Below are 23,519 nucleotides of genomic sequence, written 5' to 3'. Positions count from 1 at the left end.
ATAACAGGGATTGTGTATGGGGTGTGTGGGGTGTGTATGTATGAGTGGTGGGCGGTGGGTGGGAGTGGTCTATGTTTTCTTTAAATATCAGAATCCATTGTAAAAATATCTAACTAAAACATTCAAAACCAAATATGGTATATTGTGATTTTCATCGACTAGAAAAGAATTTTAAAATCCACTGAAGATCTCTTTCTAATCAATGATTGAGATCCCCTTAGGAAGTGGACTGAGAAAATTTGCTTTCTAAACCTGTGGGCACTGAATGATTTCAGTGACTGTTTTGTAGCTCACACCTGTTTCTATCACCTATTGGTGCAAATGGAGTGCTGTGTCCCCACACCTTTCCTCTAGTGGTCATTATTTCCTTGAGGTAATCAATACATCGGGCAGATCCCATTGACTCAGGTTGAATTTTTGCTCTTTCTTCAAATCAAGACTGATAGGTTTTAATAGCTATGTTGATTGGGAAGCATTTCCAATGGTGGTGATGCTAGAAGTCTGCCCTGTGAGATGAAAGATAAATCTCTCATTTTCTAGTTTCTCAGTGTCAGAGACGTAAGTGGAAGGTTCTCATTCTCAGTCTCAAAGGCTGTCGCTTCTGCTGTGTTCACCTGTTGGTTGATCCATCCATCCATCCATCTATCCATCCATCCATCCATCCATCCATCCATCCATCCATCCATCCATCCATCCATCCATCCATCCATCCATCTATCTATCTATCTATCTATCTATCTATCTATCTATCTATCTATCTATCTATCTATCTATCGATGTATCTACCTGGAAAGGGAAGAGGTGATACACAAAATAAGCCCAGCTATTTCAGGGTCTGTGTTTCATCCTCCCTGGCTTGTCTTCTCTCTGTCTTCCTCTCAGCTAGGCTGTGTTCCTCCTTATGTGGTGGCCTCATGTTGTGCTGTCTGGGAAGCCAGCTCCTACAAGTTTGACCACTTCAGTGGAATTTATCTTTTAGTATCTGAACAAAATCCTTCTAGAGGATGTCTCTTATTGACCTGCTGGGTTACACGGGCATTTCTGCAACATTACTGCACGTGGGGCCATGGGATACTGGGTGGAGTAGATCTGAGTCAGGCCAGGGGCTCCTGCTGGTGTGTGTGTGTGTGTGTGTGTGTGTGTGTGTGTGTGTGTGTGTGCGCGCGCATGGAGGGGCTTGATAGCCATCAAAAATAGTGAGGAATGTGTGTGTAAAACTGATTCTGAAGATAAATATCTGTCCCTCAACTAATTCTTTTTTTTATATATTTTTTTATTTTACAATACGATTCAGTTCTACATAATAACCACAGATTACCTTGTTCTCTCCCTTCCTGCCCCCCTCCCCTTCCCCCCAGCCCAACCCCCGTTCTCACCTCCTCCAGATCAAGGTCTCCCCCGAGGACTGGGATCGACCTGATAGACTCAGTCCAGGCAGGTCCAGTCCCCTCCTCCCAGATTGAGCCAAGCATCCCTGCATAAGTCCCAGGATTCAAACAGCCAACTCATGCAACAAGCCCAGGACCCGGCACCAACGCACAGCTGCCTCCCAAACAGATCAAGCCAATCGACTGTCTCACCTATTCAGAGGGCCTGATCCAGTTGGGGGGTCCCTCAGCCTTTGGTTCATAGTTCATGTGTTTCCGTTCATTTGGTTATTTGTCCCGGTGCTTTATCCAACCTTGGTTTCAACAATTCTCGCTCATATAAACCCTCCTCTTTCTCACTAATTAGACTCCCAGCGCTCCACCTGGGGCCTAGCCGTGGATGTCTGCATCCAGATTCCTCAGTCCTTGGATGGGGTTTATGGCACAACTATTAGGGTGTTTGGCCATCCCATCATCAGAGTAGATAAATATCTGTCCCTCCACTAATTCTTTTTGACAATTATGTGCAAATAAAAATAAAACTATAAGTATGTTTGATGTGCCTTAGTGATAGTGCATAGATAACACAAAATATCTCAGAATCACATTGTTTATTTGTGTGTGTGTGTGTGTGTGTGTTGGGGTGCAAGCCACAGTGTACATGTGAAAGTCAGAGGACAACTTGGCAGGAGTTGGTTCTGTCCTATCATGTGTATCCTGGGGATCAAACTCGGGTCATCAGGCTTGGTGGCAAGTCCATTTACGCACTAAACCATCTTTCCAGCTTCAATAAATCCAAAAATATATAAAGATGAGTATTGATTTATAACAAAATAACTAGTCTCTTCTGACTGTGTAACTTACTGCTGAAGAGAATAATATGACTAAGCCTTCCCTGCAAGTGTGCTTGGACAAGTAGCATTGATTGCTACAGGAAAATCTAAGGTTAAAATGTCAACAGGCAATTCTACTGTGATTCCTAGGAAGAAAGTGTCCCTCAGTGGACCACCATTTATAAATGCCAACTAATCTCATATACGGTCATGTATATCATTTCAGAGAAATTAATGTATGTATTTGTTCATTCTAAAGACATGATCTCACCCTGTTTATAAGCTTAGGTTGGTTTCTAACTTTGGACCCTCTGGCCTTAGCCTCTTGGGTGCTAGGATCACAGCATGTATTACCATATTCAGTTGAAAATTAGTTTTTGTTAGCAGCTAATTTTAGACAGCAGGATTATTCTAAAACAGTGGTCCTCATCCTGTGGGTCATGACCCTTTTGGGGGTTGCATATCAGGTATTTACATTACAGTTCATAACATTATAGTTATGAAATAGTAACAAAATATTTTTATGGCTAGGGGCGTCACACAAGGTGAGAACTGTATTAAAGGGTCACAACATTATGTACGATGCTTGTTTTAAATGAATACCATAAATAAGCAATTTGGAATATGTTGAGGAGGTTAGAGTGAGTGGAGGATGAATTTCAGAGTAAACCATAGAAAGAAACTAAAACTTTCTGGAACTTTTTGTCAAACCAGGATATTTTCCATGAAAAATCACTCCTCAGTCATAGTCAGGAAGACCTACAACCAGACTCTCAAGCTCAGACTTGCCTGGAGAAGTCATTAACCCATTGTAAGTCTGCCCAGATCCAAGGCAGACAGTGTGTCTTTCTCAGAAAGAATATAATTTGGGCTATCTGACATATACTGGCAAAGAAGGGAGTTGAGTTTTTGGAACTAAGATTTAGACAGATCTTGATTTTAGGCTATGTGCATAAGCAACATTGATCTTGACTCAATCCTGTAAGTCCTTGTTGCTTAAATTTCTTCCCATGGGGAGATGTAGGAGCATCTACTTCTTCCTAAGGTCCCAAGGACAGACTGAAGAATGATCCTGTCAAAGTTCATTCTAGGAAACCTATGTGTTTATTGGGCTTCCTTACAGAGCACAGAAGAGGGGTCACTTACATGAGTAAGTGGGTGACCCTTCTCCAGCAGGCTGCACTTGGAAAGCCTTTACCCAGCAGGGACAAGTCTTCACCATAGCAGCATGGATGAGGGCCCCTCTCCTGGTCTTTCCCAATCTCTAGCTCCTCCCCAAGGCCACATGCAATTAAGGCAGAGTTAACGTACAATCAGTGGTAGAGAGGCTGGACACTAGAGTGAGTGTCTTGTGACCCTCCCCAATTCCTTCAAGATGGAGTTCAAACAGTGAACAGTTTCAGCGGGGATGGTCTTTTGTAACAGGGTGCAGCTGAACTCCCCAAGATGGTGGTTGCTTGAATCTGCAGACAGTCACCCATGATAGACCTCTAGATGTCACCTCAGGGGACATATTAAAGAATAAACAGATGCATTCATTGACTAGATTTCTATCCAGTAGCTACTCATGCCAAATAGAACCATGAGATATTCATGATGGATAAGAATGCTGTGAGTCTTGTTCAGTTTGCAGAACCCTACCCAACACTGTTCTAAATGAAAGTAGTCATGATTACAGCACTTATGTATCTGTGTTGTAATTATGTCTTATGTTTTATTAGAATGACCCAAAGGGCTAAGTAAATGCCACATGTTCTCATGTGTGAAGAGTTGGTCCTGTAGAACAACCGAATGACACAGTGATCTTAGATACTCTGAAGGGCAGTGGTGGCCTGGGAAGATAATAAAGGCCACTAGCATGACTGGGAGAGGGGTCAGTTCAGGTTCTTTAGCACAATACAGAAACTGCCTGATGATAGTGTATGATGAATTTCAAGTGACTAGAAATGAAGATGAGAGAATTTCTGGGACATGAATTTCTCATTAGTGATTGAAGAGACAGATACTCTCATGCCTGTATTCTTACATGTAGCATACTTGCATTTTTCTCACCATACTGTACCTACTAAGTGGTACAAATACTTTGTCACAATGAAAAAAAATATAAACCTAAGTAAATAAAAAAGTGAGGAACAGCAGGGAAGCACTTGCTTGCACGGTTCAGGACCATCAGAACCACCCACAGTTTCCCAAACACCAGGGCCATTACTTACCAATGCCTAGATATTTTTCTTTCTAAGATTTATTTATTTGTTATGTGTGTGGGTGTTTTGTCTGCATTATGTCTGTGTACCACATGTGTGCCTGGTGCCCAAGGAGGTCAGAAGTGGGCATGAGATCTTCTGGAACTAAAGTTCCAGATGGTTGTGAGCTGCCCTGTGGATGCTGGGAACTGAACTCTGATCCTCCGGAAGAACAACCAATACTCTTAACCTGTGAGCCATCACTCCAGCCCCTTGCTTGTGTGTTTTGAGAGGTAGTGTAGGCTGGTCTCTGACTCGTAGCCATCTTCCTGCCTCTGCCTCCCAAGTATGGAGACTATAAGTTTGTTCAACCACGTCTGGCCCACAGTAACTAGTTTTAATAGGTATTAGTGACTACAATTCACATTTCTTGTTGTCAATCTAAAAACAATCACAGATAATATTTCATTAGAGTTACGTGGTTGATGGTTCTACATGATTGCTTTGATTATATCGTTGATGTAGTTTTTAATAACCCACACACAAGATATATTTTGAAACTTCATATTTTAAGGCTAGACAGGATTCTGCCCCTCAGAAATAATCTTGGTACATTTAGATATTGGAAAATAGAATATATTTCTCTTGGTGTCTGAACATAGAGTACTGACTTTGAAATCCTTGGCTAGCCATATTAATTGAAATAAAATTCAGGGGAAAAATAGAACAATTTATTTTAACACAGGCCAAGAATGACTGAACGTAAGTTAACTGCATTTTTCCATACCATTTATAAAGCATATCTTCCTGACTTATGAAAGGAGGTGAGCTTTGGTAAGCCCACTGGGTCAAATAGGCAGGACTCTCCAAGCATGGGTTCCAGTGGTGGGCTGCAGTAGCTGTGAGGGGATATCACGAGAGTTTGAATGTGGTCTCAAACCTGTGCTGCTCTGGCTGAGACTGACCCCAAGTCCAAATCTTTTTTCTCTGTCCCCCAGCTGTTTCCCAGGAGGTAACCAAGCTGGAGGCCAGAGTCACCCCAGCCAGACCTTTTTTTTTTTTTTCCTGGCCCAGAGAGGCTGCTCTCCATTCCAGTTCAGTGAAACATTACTGAGTTTTCCTTTCAAGGCTTCTGACATTACTGGAAAGAGAAACTGGACAGATGTCCTGGCCATTCTCAGACATTTACTACACCGGAGTCCAGGGAATTCAGAGCAGTCAGCAGCCACCCCCGCTTTATTCCAGCTACGGCCTGTGTCCTTTGTGCCCTGCTCCCCCTGTCCAAGTAGCTAGCCATTTGAGTGGGGGGTAGAGGGATACAGCATACTCACAAACACACACGGCAAACTGAGTGTTTTGGGTGGCTTCCATGACTCCTTGGGTGTTTATTTAGGTGCACATGTGTCCTGTGAAGGAGCCAAGGAGGCCAGATGCTCCTGGGGTCTGTGCTGTGCAGACAGAGCTTAGGCCTTTCCCTCACATTCTGTCAGAATAATGGTCACAAGATGTAGTCAAGTCAAAAGGCACAGGCTAGGATATCTTCACTGTCTCTCTGCTGCTGTACATATTTAGGACAGTGTTCCCAACCTTTATGGAGTACCTCTTAAGTACCTTTAAAGTAACAAGTTTGCCATGCTGCTCAGTGCTGGGTGTAGAGTGACAGACTAGAGTGACAAGTCTTCATGCGATCTTCTGCTGTCTGAGAGTGTCATACAACAGTCCCACGGATGATTGATTACACTTGAAATCAAGAACGCACAAAGAAAACCCGAAGGGCCACCTGCTTTGGCCATGAGACTACTGGCTTTACAAGATTGGTGTGAGGGGGAAAATCTAGATAAAAATCTTCTGGTAAAAAGGTCTAGAAAAAAATTTTTCTAGAAAAAAAAATCATGGGCTTTGAGAGGATAGGGACTGATATGCTGAACACATCAGTATCTGGCTGATCTGTGGTTCTTTTGTTGCGGAATATTACTTTAAGGTGTGTTACTTTTGTTTATGCTGCATTTCTTTAACTCTGTGAAGCTGTGTTACTGTGCCTGTGTAAAACACCTGATGGTCTAATAAAGAACTGAACGGCCAATAGCAAGGCAGGAGAAAGGATAGGCGGGGCTGGCAGGCAGAGAGAATATGTAGAAGGAGAAATCTGGCGGGAAGAGAAGAAGTGGCCAGAGAAGGAGGAGCACTCCAGGACCCAGCCACCAGTTACACAGCAAACCACAGAGTAAGTAAGATTTACAGAAGTAAGAGAATGGGAAAAGCCCAGAGGCAAAAGGTAGATGGGATAAGTTAAGAAAAGCTGGTTAGGAACAAGCCAAGCTAAGGCTGGGCATTCATAAGTGAGAATAAGTCTCCATGTGTGATTTATTTGGGAGCTGGGTGTTGGCCCCCCAAAAGAGAAAAGAGTAAAACAACAACACTCTATTTCTTTTCACTTTTTTTACATAGTGGTGCCTCATGGTCATCATTTTGTAGTTACATCCCTATTCTGCAAAACGGTTACAACATAAAATTAATCTCTGAGTGATGCATGCACTTTTGGAGGCAAACACCTCTATTAACACACCTTCAGAACTCCTTTCTTTTCATACAGCGATAACTTTATGACAAAAGTTGGACTATGGCTTCAGTCTGCTCAGGGATGTGCCTGCCTCTAATATACTTTCCTCCTCAAGTATGTTTGGCTCACTGAATAACCCCCCAGCCCCTTGTTCTAGAAGAGCATTGCCTCTTTCTTTTCCTTTAGTCTTTCAGTTATGCGTGCCTTTCACTTTGCATTCACTGTATTGATGTAACCAACCATCTTATTAAATAAGAAACACAGAAACAATGTAAAAGAGAAAGCCGAGAGGTCAGAGCTCAGAGCTAAAATCTCACCCTTCCACCTGCGGTGTCCCAGCTTCCTGAAAGAGACCTATTTCCTGTCTGTTCGTCTATTTATAGTATTTTGTTCTGCCTTCTCATTGGTTGTAAACCCAAACACGTGACTGCCTCATCACTGTCTGAATGTACAGCCCCCTAGGTCTTTTTTTTTTTTTGGTTTTTTGAGACAGGGTTTCTCTGCGTAGCTTTGCGCCTTTCCTGGAGCTCACTTGGTAGCCCAGGCTGGCCTCGAACTCACAGAGATCCGCCTGGCTCTGCCTCCCGAGTGCTGGGATTAAAGGCGTGCGCCACCACCGCCCAGCTAGCCCCCTAGGTCTTAAAGGCATATGTCTCCAATGCTGGCTGTATCCCTGAACACACAGAGATCTATGGGATTAAAGGCGTGTGCCACCACCGCCACACTCTGTCTATGGCTCTAATAGCTCTGACCCCCGGGCAACTTTATTTATTAACAAACAATCAAAATCACATTTCAGTACAATTAGAATACCACCACATCACTGAGAAGTGAACCTATTGCATTTGGTTACAGTAGGACTCACGTGATGTAAATTCTCATCTTCCTCAGGCTGATGTGGTAGACTCTAATACTCTTAAAGCATTTTAAGGTTCATTATTCAATTCATAGGGTATTTGTAAGTGAGGTATGCTCTTGAATTACTCTAATATGACTGATGTCTTCATCATTTTGGACAGAGATAAAATGCAGAACAATGGATGACTTAGAAACAAATTCTGGGGAAGTCCTACAGCAGGGTACCAGCAGGATGTGGGCCCTTCCACTTTGCAGAGTGAAGACCTTTTGTTATGTTTTCACGATTGAGGGAGAACAGGAGAATTTCCAAGTCTTTGTAATGAATACACTAATCTCAACATGAGGGCTCTACTTCATGATCTAGTTACATAGTAAGGGCTTCACACTGGAACTTACCATCACCTTGTGGTATCAGGACCTCAGTTGATGAATATGAATTTATGTGCCAGGTGTAAGATGTATGTTTTGATATGCCTTTAAATTTATGAAGAAACTTTCTGACCACTCTACACTATAATTCTCCAGCAGAAAACCTACATATCTGTGATAGGCCATTGAACATCTTGCTTTCTTTTATTCTACTATAATGCACCTTTTCCTGAATGGTTCATTCTAATTTATGTCACCATTGAGGTTAGAGGGCATGAGTTTTTATCTCTTTAAAATGCTAGACAATTCCATACTAAGAAGATTGTCCCTAGCCCATTACAGCAGACCATCTATAATGCAAATATAAGAGAACCACAGGGAAGGAAGGATACACCCAGAGAAAATGACCTAAATGGCATTGGCTCCACCATCTTTTGTAGATTTGCAGTGATGGTTCCTTCAATTAGTCATCTGTGTAGGGCACAGGGCATCTATGATCATTCATACTGCCAGTTCAGTGAACAAGTTGGGTGCAAGAAGACAGCAAATTTGTTCTTCTTGTCTAATAATTCTTTACAATGCCTATAACATGGCCAAATACATTGGTATTTTTGTTTAAATAATTTAATGTAATCACATTATCTCATATGGGTAGTTTTACTTCTTCTCCCAATTCAGTGTGTCTCAGGCTGAGAAGTCTACAATGAAGCCTACCATGGTGGCTACCTTCCCTCTTCTCTGTTTTCTGCTCTGTTCATTCTCCATTTCTTTTAGAGGGCATGGGACTCTTCTGGGGTTAGAACAGGAACAAGGGAGACAGTATAGAAAGGTTTTCAGGGCTGGAGAGAGATGGTCCAGTTGGCAAAGTGACTGCTCTGCAAGCATGGGGACAACATCTGGATATGACAATGATGTCTGTAACCCCAGCTCTGAGGCCACAGAGACAGACAGGTCTTTGAAGCTCATTGGAAAGCCAGCATAGTTGAAATGACGAGCTCTAGAGTAACTGAATGACCCTGTTTCAAGAAAAACAAAATGAAGAGGAGAGTGATGGAGAAAGACATCTGATGTCAACTTCTGGGCTCAGTATATGCACACATATGTACTCACATACACATGTGAACATGTATATGTAGTACATAACAAACATACAGACCTGTCTTCTGAAATGTCCACTTAAAATGATGATTTTTGTTATGAAGTCTTTTGTGGATCTTTGAAAGATACCTCTGTTTCTTTCTCATGGAAGGTATTTCCTAGTATTAATTGCTTAAAAGTCTTCCTATAAGGCCCCTATATTTGTTTGTATGGATCTGAAGTTTCCTGTTGGGTTCTCTCAGCCCTCTAGGCCTTCCTTTTAGCAGACACAATCATCATAGTGACTCAGTCTAGTTTCCTTCCACAGAACTCTTATCCACCCACAGAGAAGCTCACACAGCCCTCAAGTACAGGACATTTCTGACTTAACCATTTTCCCCCTTGCTCTAATGCCCTGGATGAGTGGAATAGCAAATGCCTTTCTTTCTGATCATCCCTCAAATTCCAGTGCATCCTTACTAATATATTCAAAATGAGTGTGCTGTGTTATGATGACAGACCATAAACAAGTCAAACAAACCACTTGATTTGTTTAGCCCAGAGGAAGGTGTGAAATGAAGTCAGAACCTGTGACATAATCCCCTGGCCTGCTTTGCATAGATAACCCAACCCTTTGTTTTAAGACCCAAAAGTAGATATTTATTTTAACTGTTTTTACTTCTCGAACTCAGCTGAACTCCTGAGAATATGACAAATTTCACACTTAATATGCTATTATATTGTCTAGGTATGTTACTACCCTGTGTCTTACAAGTTATGGCTGTTCATTTAGAGAATTGTCTCTGATGGAGATGGAGACTCTTATTGTAACTATCTCCGTGGGTTTGCTAATAACTTAGATGAGTACATGCTTATCAAATATTTAAGTGGCACAGAGACAGTAACATGGTTAGAAAGGTTGGACCAGAATTATGAAAACTCTGAAGTAATAGCGGTCTTGGGTCAGGAACATATAGTCTGATGAAATGCTTTATGTGAAAGTGAATGAGAGGGTAGTCAATGTTTCCAGTGTTGTAGTTTATGGAAGGCTTGTATTGCACACTTACCTGCCAGACTCTGAAACGTTGGTTCTGGAATGCCCAGAGATAACCAAATGTCCAGATGTGCACACAAACCTCTTACATCGAATAATATCTGCATGTAATGGAAATACACCATCCTGTTTATTTTGAATGATCTCTGGGTTACTTAAAGTACCTGATGCAATAGGAATGCTAGGGAAATAGTCATTCTGCTATATTGCTTAGGGGGTTATGACAAGGGGAAAAGCTGTCATGTGTCAAGTACTCATGTACAGTTTTTCCAAGTTTTTTTGGTCTGTAGTTGGTTGGATCTGAAAATGTGAAAGTCACAGTCATGAAGAGCTGACAGTACATGTTAGATGCAAAAAACAAAAACAAAAACAAAAACAACCCTCCCCCCCAAAAAAACTGGATATGCTTATGTCCTCCAGGTTAACTCCCAATGCTGTTATTCAACCCTTTTCCCTTCTGCTGATTAACAGGCCCTGTAAGAGGATTTAAGATAAGAGCTCGTGTGTATAAAGTGAATTATTCAGAGATACTCAGAAGGTTCAGTAAACAGGATCAGGAAAAGTCTGTCACTACAGTAATATGTCATGCAGAAGGCCTCTGGGCCTTGGCCTTTGGCTGCTAATTTCTTCATGAAGGCATCTGTTAGCTCAACAGCCCACTATAATCTACCTCCCAGAATTTAAACAACTAGTTGTTTTAAAACGAACTCAAACTAGCTAATTTATAGTCATTTCAAGCCAGATTGCTTGTGTGCTGTTCTCTCTTTAAATGTCATTCTACCTCCGCTAACCATAGATATACCCTAGGCCATGAGGACTCCACTCTACTGCTAGCCACTGGAATGCTGGGACTCAGAGATTCCCCACTGGACTGCGTTGACTTGCTCTCCTTTGCTTCTTAGGTATGATTGTGCTAGCACCCCTGGGTGGATTGCTACTGTGACATTCCCCGCATGTGAACCTATCCATGTCCTGTTGAAGATTGCTGAGTGCTGTTTAATGTCTCTCATCATATTTTACCTTTGGCAGCCCCCAAGTGCTCTAAACATTGCCCCCCCTAGGAGGCAAGACTGGAGGGGAGGCACATTTAGCTTATGAAAATGATCTACTAAAATATGGGGGTGTTACTTCTCATGAAGACTGTTAGCAAGAGAGGGACACATCCTCCGTTATCCTGTAGTACATTCACTCTGGCCGTAGGATATAGAATGAGTTAAAGGGACTAAGAGTGGAAGTAAAAGCACTATAATCTTAATCAAGGAAAGCAATGCTAGAGCAAGCTCTAGAGAGAAGCCAAATGTGGGGTCTGGGGGGCAACTAGAGACTGGAGATTAGATGAATGAAAAACAATGAGGCATCAGAGAAAGATTTTCATTGTGTGTGCCTGGAAACTGGAATCATTAACCTCGGAAGAGAGAAAGGGAGAAGGAAAGGGAGAGAGAGAGGAAGAGAGAGCAGGTGAGACAAGTGGGATGTTGATAAGGACAGCTTAAATAAAATAGTCCTCCTAGGAAGAGTGTCTGTGAAGCTCTTTGGGGCTCTGGGAGTGGACACATGTTCTCAGGGGAGTGTGTTGTAGAGTGATATGTGGAGGATGGGAAAGGAGGGGAGGGAAGGGAGTATGGGAGGGATAATTAACACTAAAGATCTTTGAAATAGTCATATGGAAACCTTCTACTGTAGGAACTTCCTAAAAATGTGTGTATAGCACATACAAAAGAAGTTTAAATGGAGTTACCATATGATGAGTACAATGCTTCCCCCAAACATTATAGGCTATCCAACAAAAATCCCAGTGCCGGGTAGGGGTTAGCTCTTTTTGAGTTGTTGGTCAGTGGTGTCCCATATATTCTCCCAAACATCACAGGCTACTGCCATTGTTACCTTCAGAACTTGATGGTATGACTAACCCTTTTGCTAAGACGGCAATTACTTGAGTCATAGGACACAGAGTAATCTAGGTGGTACTGACCTGGAAGCCTCATCACTACAACACTTTTATAGTGCTTGAAGGTTCTATGCAGGCTACCAAGGGAGAAAATTCATTAACACTCTTACCCAGATATGAACCCTATGAACTAGAAAAATGACTGACCTTGCAGGAGATCCCCATCGGTGCAATAGTGGTATGAAACTTATGGAAGTAACCAATCGCTTACTGACTGGATTTAAAGCCCAATGTATAAGACAGAACTAATGAAATGAAGGAACAGTTCTCAAGAGATAGAGAAAAAAGGCCAATAAACACAAAAAAATGTTAAGCCTCAGAGAAATGCAAATTGAAACTATATTGAGCTTCCATTTCACCCCTGTAAGAAAGAAGTTCATTAACAAAACAAACAATAAATGCTGGGAAGGATGTAGATAAAAAAGATCTTAATCTACTACTGGTGTGGATGTAACATAGTTCAGCCACCAGGAAATCAGTACAGATTTTTCTTTGGAAAAAAAAAAAAAAAAACAACCCGGAAATTAGCCCAACATTCGATCCATCAATAGCACTGCGATTTACCCAAAGGACTCCAAGCCAACATGTCACAGAGATACTTGTACATCCCTGTTTATTGCAGGACTAGACATTATATGTAAGTTATGGAATCAATACAGGTGTCCAAAAGCAGACAAATGGATGAAGAAATGAGATACATATGCACAATGAAATTTTTCTCAGTGGAGTTAGGTCATTTGAAAGAAAACGAATGCAACTAGACATAGTTGAGTTAAGAAACACGAATATCATGTTGTGGATCCTATATAGACACCTAAATCACATGTACATAATACATGGGAACAGAGGCAAATGTTCCTAGAGAAATGAAGATGAGTCATGGGAGTGGGCAGGAGTATTGAGTTTGGAGGCCTATGTTCAAAGTACAATGTGAAAAGTGTTCTTATGAATTTCAGTGTCAATACAATGGATGTATAATTAAAAGACTTGAGTGGAGGGGAGGAGAGAGAATATAAAAAATATACAAAAGCAGGATTGTGAAGACATTGAGATATTTGGCTGGGTTCAGAGAAAGAAAAGTGAAAACATGAAAAGTAAATGCTTTGGTTTCCAACAGTCTACACGCTGGTTCCAGTTCCTCAGTTCACACTGCAGCTCACTTCTTTGGATTCTATGAGGTACCCACTTAATCTTTCAATAAATGTTTTCAACCATGTCCTGGGTAATATCCACAGGAAATCTAAAGTCCAGACAGGTCAAGTATTTAGAAGGTACAGAGCACAAGCTGTCAGAGATCCGGGAAGAGACCCAGGACTTGGGGCCATTCTCTGAACATATGGGGCTGTTGGCAAGGTGAGAGTCGAGGAAACCTCTCCAAACCTCCAGCAGCCCCTATGTAGGCCTCTATGTGTCTTTGGGAATTATGTGAGTGGCTTTTTAACTTTCAAAATACATAGTTTCACTTATCTGTTAATATTTAGTAAGCAAACTCTTCTCATTGAATTCTTCTTAGTCTTAAATTCTCCAGTGGGTATTAAATTCCTAATCTGAAGTGGAGACACCTTCTGCTGGGTGTCAGTTCCTATTCCTTGAATTAGTAAGAATCCCAGATCTCTACCACAACAGAAAATTCCCCATAGTATATATGTCATATTTTATATATTAATACTTATGTCCTTATGTATGTTGGCAAACTCCAGAAGTACCTTTAAAATTGAAAAAAGTAAAATTAAGCAAGAAATGACGAATTGGGACTGGGAAATAATGACTGTTGGCAGGCAACCTAGATACAGGAGTTTCAGACAGTATAAGTAATTTCTTTTTATAAGAAAAATTTTGATCAGCTCTTTTTCCCTGTACATTCCTGAGATTTTCATAATAAAATGAAAGGTTAAAGCAAGGAAAAATTGATGTATTTCCCAATTATCTACTAAAACTAACCCTATTCAGTCTAATTCAGAAAGTATTTCTCTGCCTGTAGTCCTGGTGGGAAATATGAGAGTAGTTTAAAAATAAAATTTCAGTAAACATACTTTTGGATTAAGACAAATAAACATGTAGAGAAATAATTCATTCAGAAAGATCGTTTCTTTTCCCAAAAATAAAGCCTTTAACATAGTCATAATAATTACTCACATTTGTGGGTTATTTTAACCATGAGCTATTTCAATAATGTATTCAATATGCAATGGCAAGATGAGAATATTGTCATATCCAGTGCCTCAAATATTTACCGTTCCTTTTCGTTGGGACATTCAAATCTCGTCTGCTGGCTATTTTGAAACACACAATTAATTGCCTTTTAACCAACTTGTCTACAGGCTTTTAGAAGATTTTCCTCCTGTGTAGCCTGTACCTGTGCGTCCATCCCTTACACTCCCTCCCACACATCCTTCCCAGCCTGTGCGAACCACTCTTCTCTGCTCCATTTCCATGAGGTCAGCTTTTGAGTTTGTCTCTTGGAGTCTCCCTGACCTCCTCTGGGATGAACTCATCATCTCTGCTTTTGATTACAATTACGGTCTGATGTCTCTGAAATGTCAGAAATGAAACCATCACTTTGGATCTAGGGTCCAGTAGGAATACCCAGCTGCTTATCTGATAGCTGTATGTGAAACCTGAAAACCTGTTCTTCCCCTAAACAAAACTCAACTGATCTCCCATCATGCATGGTCTGAGGGTCTGAGTGCACGTAGTCTTTTATGCCATAGTAATTTCCCTAATACATTTAAACCCCAGACTTGGGGTCTTTCTTCTTTGAAGTAGCCCCTTTTCTCATCTTCCACACTTAGATCTTTTATTCAGATTTATTTTTAATTAACATAGAATTGTACACATTTGGGCTGATGGGATGTAGTAGATAGAGTTGCTTGTCATGAAAACCTGGTAACTTAGATACCTGGAACCCATGTAAAAAGTGGAAGGAGAGAACTTCCTCCATCATAATTGTCCTCTGACCTCTACATGTGTGCCATGGCATGATGCCTATGCACACATACACCATGCACACACAAACAGATACACATACGTACAATAAGAATTGCATGCATTTGCCATGAACATTATGGAGAGGTTAAATACAGTTCCTTGGCAGACATGTTCTGTAACATAGCTATTAATTTTGTGGTGAGGACATTCTCTCAGCATTTTCAAGAACACTCTGTAACGTCATCAACTGCACTCTCAGTGCTGGACACTAGGTGTTTTGTTCTATGTCTGAGTCCTTTCTGGGGCACCCCCCTTTCCTCTCTCACCACACTGCCCCTGGTAACCACCAGGCTGCTCTCCAATGCTCTGAGATCAGGGGAAAAACAGGAACTATTTCAGATTCTCAGAAGCGTTTTTCTGTGTCTGGCCTATTTCATTTTTACATAATGAAAGGTTACAGGTTCAAGCGAGCCCTTGTAAATGGCAGGATCTCCTTGTGTGGTGACTGAAGGGCTCTGCATTTAAATCACAAGCACAACTGAGCCAGTGCCATTGGCTCCCCTCCTGTTCCTCTCCACTTCAGTGCTAGCATCTTTCTCTAGGATAAGCCACGCCTCAACTAAACCGTTGCAATGGGTCCCAGCTTGCTCCACCTGTCAGCTCGGCACAAATTAGATTCACCCAAAGATTTGGGAAGAAGCAGCAGAGTGAGCCAGGTGGGAGCCTTCCTCTATGGTTCCTGCCTTGAATTCCCAACCTGACTTCCCTCAGTGGTGGATTGTGACCCTTTTCCCACCTAGTACTTTTGGTCAAAGTGTTTACCACAGCAAAAGAAAATCAAACTAGAACAGGATGGCTTCTTTTGCCTCCCAGGGTGGTTTATTGTCCTTTAATGGGGACCCTCAAGTCTCAGTAGACTGTGACAATAAATATTTCTTTGGACATACTTCTGTCCACTAAGAAGGGGCTGAAGTACATCTGTTGACTTCAGGTGCCAGGGGTCTGGTCCAGCCATCCTCTCAAGCTGTGCCAGCTGTTTAGCAAAGGAAAACAAGTGTAAGAACATTGGATGGCCACACACTGGCAATTGAACACTTCAGCCTGGATACTTAGCAAAAATTTTTGTTTTCTTGTGGCTACAGCTAAGTCACATGACTTCTATAGAACAGAGAGTGCCAGGAAAGGCAACGTTTTTATGAACATGGAGCATGGTATCAGACTGTCCATTTTTAGTCTTGCCTTCTTAGACTCAATTCGCTGAATAGTCACCCAAAGGACACTTTTCAAAGCCTTATTATTGTATGTAAAGTATCCCAAATTTTGGTGGTATTCATGGTCCTGTACATCTCATCATTCATCGCCTTCCAATCTAATCCATAGCTGTTCCTGACTCTAACATGTGATCCCACCACACATAATTTACATTCAGTTCTCCATCCTGGAGTATGGAGCGGCCTCCATCCTGGAGTGTGGAGCAGCCTGTTCTGAGCTTGGCTGGCTTATCATGCCTTGACCGCATGCTTTGGTTCTGATCTTAACTATCACAACCTCAGAGACATCATCCCCAAGTCACCATCGAACTCCATTTATTTACTTCAAAGCTCTGTTCTTCAACTGTCTGAAATGACTTGTCTTAAAAAAGTGAGTGTGGGTAGTTTTTATGTGTATACATATCATGTCGTATGCATGTGTGTACATGCGTGTGGAGGCCAAAGGTCAACAGTGGGTATCTTCCTAAATCATCGTCACCTTGTTTATTTCTTTAGAGACAAGGTCTCTCACTGAACCAGGAGCTCACCGATTTTGCCAGATTGATTGGTCAGCAAGCCCTACATGTGCTCTTATCTGTGCCTCTCCAGCCCCGGAATCGTGGGTGTGGGCTGTGCCTCCCTCCTTTTTATGTAGATCTGAAATAAGACCCTCACACACATAAATACTTTGCTGACTGAGCTCCCTTCACCCCCCACCCCCCACCCCAATTCATTCTGCCTTGTTAGCCAGGACCACTATGGAAATGTAATGAAGCAGAAGCAGCGGGGGCGGTGGGGGGTGGGTAGAAGAAGTAGTACAGAACCCTTCAGACAAACAAGACCAGTCAGACAGCGCTTGGGTTTGGGAAGTACACTTCTGGGCACGTCTTTGGCTGCAGTGGTTTAGCAGGACTTGCTACAACATCCTCGTAATACGGACTACTAAGCAAGTCTCCATCTGGGTTCAAGGCAGCTTGATCATAGATGCTGAACAGCTATTCGAGACTCAAGATCAAAGTGGCCAGCCCTTTGACTCAGCACTAAGAAGTTATGGTGATGGTTTGTGCATTTGGTGATGTGAAAATTTGGTAAAATTGTTTAATAGCTAAAAAGCTGTTAAAGTAAAAATGGTGGGAAGCTAAGTTTTATTCGAAGAGTTGGAATCTTACCCATCTTTCAGTAAAGGGAAAATTGGACATTCACGAATTATGTATTTTAATGTGGCCTTGACATGAGTGGACATAGGCATGCAAATGTTTTCCTAAGAGGCAAAATGAGGAACGAGCTTGGTAACATTTTTACAATTGGAGACAGCTTACATGAAAGGGGAAGCCATAAACGAGGTCAATCATGGCCTGTTCCAATTTCGTGGTTTTATAGCTATCTGTTTTAACAGCAATCAAGCTCAGAAATACGTGGCTGCTACAATGATTAGATATTTAGGTCAGATGTTTCCAGAAACTTGGTGAAGTAATTTGAGATGGAAGTTACTGGCCAGACACTAGAGCAGGAAGCTAGACGGAGATGGGATTTTGATGTGGAAGTTTCCAGACCTGTTTTCTCATATTACCAGAGGATTATTCTGCCTCTTCATGAAGACTGGAGAGGGAGAGGAGAGAGAAGGATGGAGCAGGATTACAGTCTGTCCTGCTTTACTTCCTTTAAAGGAGAACTGACTTCAAAAGTTAAACTGAAAATATACAGCTGCTTATTAAATAGAATTAGAGATGCTGGTTAGTTACGCTATAAATGGTTCATAAAGAATTGTTAATTATATCATAGAAAACTGTGAGTGGAGACCCTGGGAGTCAGATTATTAGATCAAACCCTGGTTCTGGCAATTCCTTAAGGTGTGCATGTCTTAAATTTCTCTTTTCTTCCTGTGTCATGGGTCATCAGAACTGAATGAATGAGTAGACACAGCACCAGGCACTTTTATCATAATGAGTCTGATTCACTATAAATCTATTCCTAGTGAGTTTTTAAAGCTAGGATTTGTTAGGAAAGATGATGTGAAAGCTCTCTTGCTAAATTTATTTAAAAGCAAAACTCACTCTACATAACCTGAAAAGATTCCTGTGCGTTTCTGGCAGGATTTGGATGCAGGGGTCCAGTGGGATTTGATACTTCTCTTTAATTCTATTTCTTTAATCCTAGTGACTTTCTCTTCTCTATTCCTGATGTCTGTTATGAGGTATCCGCCAGAGAAGACTGCTTCTATGTGGGTTTAAACCAGTAGAAAGACTTGATTAGCCGGCCAGTAACTACACTGAATGTTCAGGATCCCAGTGTAGCACCAGGCCTTTCTCAGGCTGAGCTTTCAAGCATGAAAACCATATTCCGGGCTGACACACCTCAGCCAACGAGAACAGTTAGCCAGAAGTGGAACTACAGAAGCCAAAAAGCAAGGTTCGTACATCTAGCGACTTCCCAAGAACTATGGGCTTTGATGGATTAGGTCTTTGCTTTTATTTTGGCAAGTGGTGCTGTCTACCTGCGGACCGCCTGAATGGTACTTCCATCATAGAGTCAGTTGTGCTAAGGTCTGGGGGCCAATTATAATGTTTTATCATCATCATTATTATATTGAGACAACATCTCTCCATGTAGCCCTCTTTGTCCTAGAACTCTTTATGTAGATCAGGCTGACCTCGAACTCATAGAGATTCATTTGCTTTTGTCTCCCAACTGCTGAGATCAAGAGTGTGCATCACTATTCCTGGTTCCTGCTGTTTTTTTTTAAACAGATGTGATTGTATAAACTGTTCAATTTCTTATAGGAAGAAGGGTATTTATTAACTTATCTTCTCACAGACTTCTTGTTTACCTGTACTATAAATTTGGGCAAACCACAAAAAGTATGATTGTTTGAAACAGAATATTTAGAAGAATTTAAGTCAATTTAACTAATAATACTTTTTTAAAAAAATTACTTATTTTATTTTATGCCTGTGTTGGCCTGCATATATGGTTGTGTGCCATATGTGTGCAGTGTTCTTAGAGACCAGAAGAGGGCATCAGATGCCCTGGAACTGAAGTTACAAATGGTCATGAGCTGCCTTGTGGATAATGAGAACAAAACCTGGGAATCCTGCAGGAGCATCCAGTGCTCTTAATGGACGAGCCATTTCTCCAGTATGTATGTGGAAGTCAGAAGACAACTTGTAGGAGTTAGCTTCTCCTTGTGGGAATTGAACTCAGGTTATCAGGCTTGGTAGCAGGTGCCTTTATCTACTTAGCCATCCCATGGACCCTGATTGTGGATTTTGATTGACATTTTTTGCTGATGGTCTGTGATGTTGCCCATTGTTGCTTATACTTTGATCATTTGTATGTTATGTGCTGATGAGGAAACTTGGATTCTTAACAAAAGCCTATTTTTTGATCTGTTTTAGAAATTATTTTCAGGAAAGGTGGAAGCATGCAGGGCTCTGTCTAGGAAGGTTCTGGGTTAATTCAGTAATCCTTTAGGATGATCACAACAGTTCCTGGGGAGGCTCAATTTCATCTTCTTTTCCAATCCTGCCCTTTAAGAAAGAGATGCACCTTGGCATATCTGTCTCATGTCCACCACCGCACTACTTCAAGCCTCCAGAGAGACACAGTATACCAATTCTTTGGCAGCTGACACTGGACTGTTCACCATCTAAAACAGTAACAATATCAGTATCTTTGATTTTTCTGATTACCTTTTAAGAAGTTGGCATAATCAGAAAATTTCATCCTGTACAGCAGTGATGACTTCATTTTCAATATGCCTGCATCACTGAGCAAACACAATCCTTACAGACACTTGTTTCAGATTTCATGTAAGCCGGCCTGTTTTCTGGAAGCTAGTCACTGAAGATGTATGACTAGGGAACGTGTGGATAAAAATACTTCTTCAGCGTTTAGGATTTGAGACAACATATTCCAAATTGGATCTTGTTATTAATACTTCCATCTGGACCACCATCGTAACTTCTGCAATTTTGCTCCTTTTGTGTCACTTCATAGAGACCCAACACATGTTTGACATAAACCAGTGCTCTGTGCATATGCAACTCAAGAAATGAGAATGTGGTGACACAGGCACAACTCTGGAAGTTATCAAAGATCCAGGCTTTATTTTATATGTATCTGATTTCCTCTGTCTATTTATAGCGTGCCTGTGGCCCAGCATTGCTAATTTTGGAGAGTGGATTTGAGGGTTGCCCCTATGGATAGATGTCTTTACAATCCTGAGATTCCATAATATATTTCAGTTTTTTCCCTCCCTCCCTCCCTCCCTCCCTCCCTCCCTCCCTCCCTCCCTCCCTTTCTCCCTTCCTTTCTCCTTCTCTCTCTCTCCCTTCCTTCCTTCTTTTCCTCCTCCTTTTCTGCTTCCCTTCCTCTCCACTTCTCCCTTACCCAACAAAAGTAATCACAAAATAAGAATTATTACAATTCACCTATTGTATGTAAAATAATAATAGTTAACATAGACTATTATTGTTCATGCATAAGTTGGCATTTAGGGATCTCAGGTCTCATGTAATACCTCAGTAGTTTGGGACTCAGGCTACTTTGAGATTTCTAAAACAACATGCATGGGGGAATAATTTTCACTCTTCTGATATCTACATTCTACCTCTAGCGCCTACAAACATGTTCTAGGTTGAAGGGGGAACTAGCTTACATTTGCCTTTAAAATGCATAATATCTGATACTAACCTCATCTCCAACACCTCACTGATTGGATTATATGGGTGGATTGGCTAGAAAGCTCCACAGGTCACAGGTGATTGTAAAGACTGGAAAGGTAATCCCACTGTAGCCCTCCCTACTGACAAGGCATCATTGCAAAAAATCAGATTGAAACATGCTCAGACATTGCCCCCCCCCACTCCCTCAACTGCCCCCGAAATGTGTTATACAGAAATTCATCTTTAGGATAAGGCAGTTGCATTGTATGAGTCAATGGAGACTCGATTCAATGGGATGAGCTGCATGCCCCTTTTGAATTCCAGCTGACCCTAGTGTGTGAATGCCTCAGTCTTTGCTTTAGATGGGTGCACACTGTGCTGTCACCTGTGTGATGTCACCCACCTGGTCCCTGTGATGCATCATTGTCCCACCATAAAATGCCTGCACCAACATATAACTTGCAGATATGCTGTTATCCTTCAATGGCATAGCTTATGAAAAATTAATGTAATATTGAGCATTTTGCAAACAGTGAAGTTGGTTAATTCTTTTCTTTTTAATCCCTAACTCCTTGAAAATAAGAGACAAATGAGCCACAGTCCTTTCAGTAAATGTAGGACCATGGCAGGTGTGCTGGAGAGAAAAAAAAAAAGAGTGAATATAGATTGGTCATAGATATTAGGGGAGAAATTGTTACTATTATTCTGCCAAATGGATATAGTATCAAACTAACTCCTAATGGCTTGTCACTATATGCATAGATCAGTGCATCTCTCGACCCCCATCAGAGAAGCCTCTTTTTGCAGTAGGTAGTGATTAGCGCAGAGATCCTCAACTGGTTGCAGTGCAGAGAATAAGGCTGCAGAATGCTCAGCCCTAAATGCAGCCCTAAATGGGACATCTAAATCACACCCCCTCCTCCCAGGGCTCAGGGCTCATCGTGGAAGAGGGGCTGGAAAGAGTGGAAAAGATGGACAGGTGCATGACTTACAAGGAAACAGTGTCCTCTGGACACAGCAGGGCAGTTACATATATTAATTCACAGTGGTTGTGATAGTATATACAAGATGTGTACAAGCTCAAATTTTAGCATCGAGGGGACAGGTGGGTACAAAGCCCCCCGCCCCCCCAGCTGAGAAGCTATTGACAATTGATAGCTGCAGGGAGAGGAAAATAAGTTTTCCTTAATGCTATGACCCCTGGTGAGTTGACCATGCTCCAGAGGAAAACCCCACATCCAAGAGTATTTGAGTAACACAAATCGTACTTGATGAGTTAAAAAGAAAGAGGACAGGATATTGGGTGGGTAGAGAGGTGGGGGTGGATCTGGGAGAAGTTGAAGTGGGTGAATATGATCCAAATACATTGTATGAAATTCTCAAAGAGTTATTAGAAATACTATTTTAAGAAAAGTTTTCATAACATTTGTAATTCTTTTTTTTTTTTTTTTTTTTTTTTTTTTTTTTTTTTGGTTTTTCGAGACAGGGTTTCTCTGTGTAGCTTTGCGCCTTTCCTGGAGCTCACTTGGTAGCCCAGGCTGGCCTCGAACTCACAGAGATCCACCTGGCTCTGCCTCCCGAGTGCTGGGATTAAAGGCGTGCGCCACCAACGCCCGGCTAACATTTGTAATTCTTATCTGATTATATGGCCTTGAGTAAGTCATCTCTCTTGATGCTGAACCTTTAACAAAGTGTCAAAAGTTATATAATACATGTCAGGTTTCATGAGGGTCAAATGATAAAATGTATTTGACACATTTGGAAAATTCTAGCACACCACATTAATATGAGCTATAGGTATGCTAGTATTAATACATCTCCTCAAATTATGTTGAAATCTTCATAACCCATTGAATAGTCCTTTGATGTATATGCCATTTATCCTCTGTCCTCAAGAGGGACAGGAGATACAGAATTCTAGCCTCATAGCACATTCTTTCTAGGAGCTAAGGGTTCCCTGCCAGGTAGGTTTCTCCAAAAGTAATATCCATAAAACACACTTCATAGTTATTCTAGTAATGGAGTACTTCAGTGCCTGAGGAAAGTGTGCTGGGAACTGCGGGTGGTTTAATTTAGTCTGCTCTCAGAGAATGTAGTGGCATACTGGAACTCTGACCTGGCAGCTGGGCTGGAGGCGCTGGAGTGCTCTGAATGTCCTGGTGAAATCAATATTTAACGCGAGACCATGGAAGAACTTTATGGATATACAAGCTGTGACTTAGAACGGTTGGAAAAATGATTAAAAGGAGACCAAAAAGCAGGGAGATGACTAAGAGGCTATTTTAACATTTTGTTTCAGACTAGAGTAGGGCATTTGGTCATCGGAAGACTCCACGGTGAGTCTGTGTCTAGGAATGCTGGAGTACATTATTCAGCAGTGTGGTCAGGAGGAAGCTGCCCCTGTGCTACTCTTGGACAGCCTTCAGGT

The sequence above is a fragment of the Peromyscus maniculatus genome, chromosome 6 (genome assembly GCF_049852395.1).
Source record: "Peromyscus maniculatus bairdii isolate BWxNUB_F1_BW_parent chromosome 6, HU_Pman_BW_mat_3.1, whole genome shotgun sequence".
NCBI classification, from domain to species: Eukaryota; Metazoa; Chordata; class Mammalia; order Rodentia; family Cricetidae; genus Peromyscus; species Peromyscus maniculatus.
The sequence above is the reverse complement of the archived record's forward strand: the minus strand, read 5'-3'. Positions refer to the sequence as shown.